The following is a 6,000-nucleotide window of genomic DNA, read 5'->3' as shown; positions in this document are numbered from 1 at the left end:
GTTTAACAGCTTGATATCGGCGTTGTGAAATTCGCTTATTTCAAACAAACAAACCACATCCTTTCCGCAATCATATCCTCTGGAAGCTTGCACATGGCATAAATTCAATGATAAGTAACTGTTGGAGCAAGTTGGGAAAAACAAATTTCAGCCACTTTACTCATATTGCCCACACTTCCGACACTAACATCTAATTCTTCAGCAATTTCATGAATTCCAATTCGGTTTTCATGCAATTCAGCCATTCCACACGTTCATGTTTCATGTCATGTTCTCCTTCATGAGGAACTTGATGATACACCTCTGTTACACAGCAAGCATGGCTATGTGCTGGCTCGTATAACTTTCTAAGGAAATGTTTTCAATTCCAAACATTCCGATAAACTTAATTGGCTTAACCTATGGTGGTGCAATATCGTGGGGTCTTCCCTCATCTCTCACCATTTCTAGTTCCTCATTTTTATTTAACAGGTTATCCACATCACCAACAAGGAAATTAGATGGAGGAGGGTAGCATTTGGCCTATCGTGCCTGCGCAACACCGATACCAGATTAAAGAAATCCATCCAAATAACTTGATTTTCATTGAGGGAATGAAAGAAGGAGTGTGGATGAGAACAGTTTGGCAGGTTCAGGGATATCCACAAGGGTGCTGAAAATAAAAATGGGGAAATATTTTTAAAAAGATTATTACAGATTTTTTTTTGAAAGTGGAGGGGGGGGGCTGGCGAACAGTTTTATGGTGAAGAAAATACAACACCAACCAGACACTATCTCTAGACAAGACCCTTTTACAAACATCACACTCAAGTGACTTGCAAGTCCTGCCAACATCCCGATACCCCTCTATCTCCACCACTTATACGTAACTATCTAATTCTAATTTAAACTTATCTACTATTTCTGCTGCCACTACCTTTTCAATGAGACCATTCCATGCATTAACTACTCTCTGAGTAAAAGACCCCTGCCTTACTACCATCTTAACTCTCCTCTTCTTTTACTGTCAGTCAGTGACCCCTGGTCCAATTACTGTCTACTCTGTTGAATATTTTTTCTTTACCTTTCATTATCTTAAACATCTCCATCATATATCCTTGGAACCACCTCCTTTATAGTGTACAAAGCCCTGTCTCCTTCAGCCGCTCCTCATAGCTGAGTCTAACTCGGCCTGGAATCAATCTGGTAGCCCTGCTCTGAGCCCTCTCTTTGGCATCTATGTCCTTCCTGGATTGTGGTGACCAAAGCTGCACACAATATTCTAGATGTGGCTCTCACTAAATTCCTGTACAATGTTAACACCACCTCTTTTGATTTATAAATGACCCCCCCCCTCCCAATACAACCTAAAACCCTATTGGCTTTACCGATAGCTGCCTGATTACCTCCTGTATCTATTACCATCTATAATTATCTATCTATCCTTCTCTTGTGTAACACGCTCCAAAATTATCCCTTGCATCATGTAATCTTTATTTTCATTGTTCTTTCCCATCCCCAGTACCTTACACTTGCTCAGCTTAAATTACATCTACCAATCTTTTGCCCAATCTATACAAGTATCAATACTTTCCTGAATCTGATCACCATCCCCTCTGCTATCCACCTCACCTCTAAGCTTTGTGTCATCTGCAAATTTGGAAAGCCTACTCTTCATCCCACTATCCAAATCATTGATGTAAATAATGAAGAGTAATGGTCCGAGTACTGATCCCTGAAGTACCCCACTACTTACATCCTCCCAGCAAGCCATCCTCCCACTCACGGCCACTCTTTGTTTCCGACCACTAAGCCAGTTTGCAATCCAATTAGCTACCTGACCAGCCACTCCACAAGTCCTCACCTTGGCTAACAACCTCTGATGTGGTATCTTATCAAGTGCCTTCTTAAAGTCTAGATAGACTATGTCCACTGCCTTTCCCTCATCCACCCAATCAGACACTGCTTCATCGAACTCTAAAAGATTTGTTAAACAGGAACTACCTTTGGTAAACCCATGTTGACTACCTTTAATTAGTTTGTATCTACTATAAATGGATGACCTGTGTATGTGTGTGAGGAAAACTTTTTGTCTATTAATTACCGACGTCTATTCATTAATTATACACTATTGAAATGTATCTTTTTGACCATTTTGACTGCTGAGACCCCTTCGAACTTTGAAGACCCCGAGAATCCAAAACACCTTGAGGACCCAGAAGACCCCTAAGACGAGATCCTGTAGAGTGTAGACCCTTTAAGACTCGACTATACCACAAAAAATCCGTTGTAATTTGCATGTTTTAAACGCATGCCATGTTAACGTGTATAAAACAGTTTAATACGTCCTTCTCTCATGGCATGACATTCTAATTATAAAATATGTATCAAAAACAATAACATCGCAATAAAGCATATATTAATTATGTTTGATTGGAATGTACCTTTTGACCCTTGAGACTGCTGAGACCCCTTCAACCATTCGAACACCCTTTAAGACTCCCAGACCCTTAAGACCATCGAGACCTCAAAAGACCTAATTATTATTTGGGTTCCAATGCTTCCAGGCTGGGATACCCTTCGGTCAACCACCTTGTCGAATTTATAAAATCCTCAATTTTAATCTGATTGATGAGAAATTTGAAGAGCATTTGCTTATCAGGTCACTCAATTCATCCAGAAATTATTTTTGAGGTCAACATATGCCAAAGGTCACCAACTTAGGTGGTATTTCTAAAATCCTCAATTTTCATCCCATTGATTTGAAATTTGAAGAGGATTTATACTTCAGGTCACTGAATTCAACCAGCAATTATTTTTGAGGTCAACTTGGGCCAACGGTCAACGACTTTGGCCAAAGTTCTAAAATTGTCAGTTTTCATCCCATTGACTTGAAATTTGAAGAGGATTTATACTTCAGGTCACTGAATTCAACCAGTAATTATTTTTGAGGTGAACTTGGACCAACGGTCAACGACTTTGGCCAAAGTTCTAAAATTGTCAATTTTCATCCAATTGACTTGAAATTTGAAGAGGATTTATACTTCAGGTCACTGAATTAAACAGCAAATTATTTTTGAGGTCAACTTGGGCCAATGGTCAACGACTTTGGCCAAAGTTCTAAAATTGTCAATTTTCATCCAATTGACTTGAAATTTGAAGAGGATTTATACTTCAGGTCACTGAATTCAACCAGCAATTATTTTTGAGGTCAACTTGGGCCAACGGTCAACAACTTTGGCCAAAGTTCTAAAATTGTCAATTTTCATCCAATTGACTTGAAATTTGAAGAGGATTTATCCTGAATTTTCAGGTCACTGAATTCAACCACCAATTATTTTTGAAGTCAACTTGTGCCAATGGTCAACAACTTTGACCAAAGTTCTAAAATTGTCAATTTTCATCCAATTGACTTGAAATTTGAAGAGGATTTGTGTATTTTGTCATTGAATTCAACCACTAATTTTTTTTTTTGGTCAAATTTGTTTTATGGATTTTGCGAGTATCGTGCTATGCATGACATCTTTCTTGTTACTTGCGAAAATCGAAGGTTGATGAAATTTTTTAAATTTTCGTCATAATACTGTAATGTATGTTGGTCTGTCTCGTTCGTTTGCTTGTTTCTTTGTGAGTGTGATAATTCGCGAACGCATTCAGCTGTCTTCGTCAAACTTTACCAGAGGATTCTGAAGGACAAAAGTGAGTCTGTTAATGTTTTTTTGACTATGTCAAAGGTCATGGTGATAGTGATGTCATTTGCATGATTTTAGTCATTCCTGTCAGGCTTTTGCCTAACGCCTTCTTGTTGAAATGTTTGCCAATCTTGTCCCTAAGTAATGTCTTTAACACCTTCTCCACAACCGAAGTCAAACTAACGGGTCTTTCGTTCTTCTCTGGATCCTTTCTTAAATCGGTGTTGCATCTCCATACATCATCCCTTCCTGGTTAAACCCCCAAAAATACAAGCTTATCGCACACCTCCTTTGTCTGTGCTTTCTCTCGTTTGAGGACCCACTTTCATGAGGTTGTTCACTTCACTCCTGCCTCCAGAGCTTGAAGCAGGGGCGGTGTGGCCCCACCATGACATGTCAATAAGTATCACCACGACCCACAAGCCATCTTTCGTACCTCCAGCTAACTCTTCCTCATATAACGCGAACCACTGATTGTAGGTGATTGTGTTTCTCTCCTCTCCTCTCAGGACAGGTATTAAAGTGCTGCCAATTAATAAATTATCCTTTGGGAAAAAGTTACACTGACTCATGGTTTGCCTTTTGCCTTCCCAGAGGTAGTTAGGGGAGGAATTATTTAGTATTCTGGTCAGGGTGCCTGTGCTAACTCGCCTAATCTTCGCGAAAGACAACATGGGATCTTTCATCGTCCTCGTCCACCAACTACTGCCGAATACACCGGTTACAGCCAGATTGAGGTCCGTATGAACAGCAAGATGGCGCACTTTGTTGTGATGCATCGTCGCCCTGCGTGCGAGAAGCAGCAAACGAACAGTTTGCAATCGGATTCGGGAATCGAACCCAGACGAGACAGCACGATGTGTGTGTGTGTGGAGGGTTTTCAGAGCTATCCCATAATGCCGTGCGCGCCGCCATGTCAGTTGTCTCAACTTCCCTGGCAACGACAGCGTCAGCAGCTCGACACAATGTCGCACGTTTTTATCGTTAGTCTGAGTGACACTGCAATAAAAGGTTACGCTTCAGCCTTGTTTAATTCTTCGGCCTTGGTTAATCCTTTGGCCTTGTTTAATTTTTTCTCACGTGCAGCTTGCCAACCAATATGGCGTCCGCGCACTGCATCATGGGTACTGAAACCCCTCGATGTCGTCCTGTGCGGATCAGGATCGACTTTTCTTTGCACGAATACTATATATAAGCATCGTTCTGCAATGAAAATCCACTTCTTTTTTTTTTGGAGTGGTTCTGTGATAATGGTCACTTTAATTCGAATTATTTACGTTTCTCCGCTTTTATACGCGAAGTTACTCAGGACCACAAAACGTCCAATAAGCGGTGTATAGACATCGTGATTCAGCGACGCTGGTTCCCTTCTCTTGTGTTTTTGTAATTTTAATTTCCGAGGGAAGTTTCGGCGGAGATTTTGCAGCGTACATGCATGCAAGTATATTGCTAAAATTTTGTTGAATCAATTCGATTCAACCGGACAGGCAACCGGTGACTATAAGCCATGGCGGCTAGTTCGCCGCTGAAGTTTATTCAGGCACACGGGTTTTCAGTTCCTCTTCCTCTTCAGTTACAATACGAAACGTGAGAAACTCATCCTTCCTCGTTTGTCGGGCCGTACAGCCTCCACAACTATTTCAGTACGTTTCGCAAAATTGGGTCCGAGCAAGGCCCGGATTCGCAGCTCGCCGACCTCGACTAGTTGTGTTGGGTTCAGCGCTGCGTGTCGGACGGATCGCTCGGCTATGTGTTCGCGGCAATTCCAGGCTGGCTTCAGTTGTGTTCATGGAATCTTCTTGATTTTACAACATTGACGTTTCCAGTAAGTCGTTCACTCCCACGATGCGATGCACGAGCAACAAAAGGCGATTCATTTTGACTTTGACGTGATTATTGAGTTAATTAAAACAATGAATGTATGTTATTACTGTTTGCCCATTCCTCCAACTCGGATTACTGGCTATCAATAAGTGAGACGTGGTTTAGTGAGCAATTCAACATTCAAGGGTACATACAGGGTGTTTAGGTGTGATAGGAAAGAGAAAAGGGGAGAAGGTTATGTGGCAATATGGTTGAAAAACAGTATTGTGTCGAGATGATTGAGATAAAGACAGTATTGTGTCGAGATAATTGACATTAATACAGTATTGTATTGAGATAAAGACAGTATTGTATCGAGATGATTAAGATAAAGACAGTATTGTATCGAGATGATTGACAAAGACAGTAATGTATCAAGATGATTGAGATAAAGACAGTATTGTATCGAGATGATTAAGATAAAGACAGTATTGTGTCGAGATAATTGACATTAAGACAGTATTGT

At 40.7% G+C, this 6,000-nt stretch overlaps 1 protein-coding gene across 2 annotated transcripts in view; it reads left to right on the top strand.

The window, feature by feature from the left end:
- The first annotated feature begins 5,177 nt into the window (after positions 1-5,177).
- VPS54 (VPS54 subunit of GARP complex) overlaps positions 5,178-6,000 on the top strand; it is a 72,959-nt gene continuing 72,136 nt past the window's right edge. Inside the window, exon 1 of one of the 2 annotated variants that reach the window (XR_015052844.1) lies at positions 5,178-5,496. The gene's annotated coding sequence lies outside the window, so the exon portion shown is untranslated. The remainder of the gene's footprint in view (positions 5,497-6,000) is intronic. The other variant, XM_085862039.1, reaches the window with a different exon arrangement.

Source organism: Eptatretus burgeri, chromosome 2, assembly GCF_056783735.1.
Source record: "Eptatretus burgeri isolate ZD-2024b chromosome 2, Ebu_testis_v1, whole genome shotgun sequence".
NCBI lineage: Eukaryota > Metazoa > Chordata > Myxini > Myxiniformes > Myxinidae > Eptatretus > Eptatretus burgeri.
This window is presented reverse-complemented; position numbering and strand designations above follow the sequence as displayed.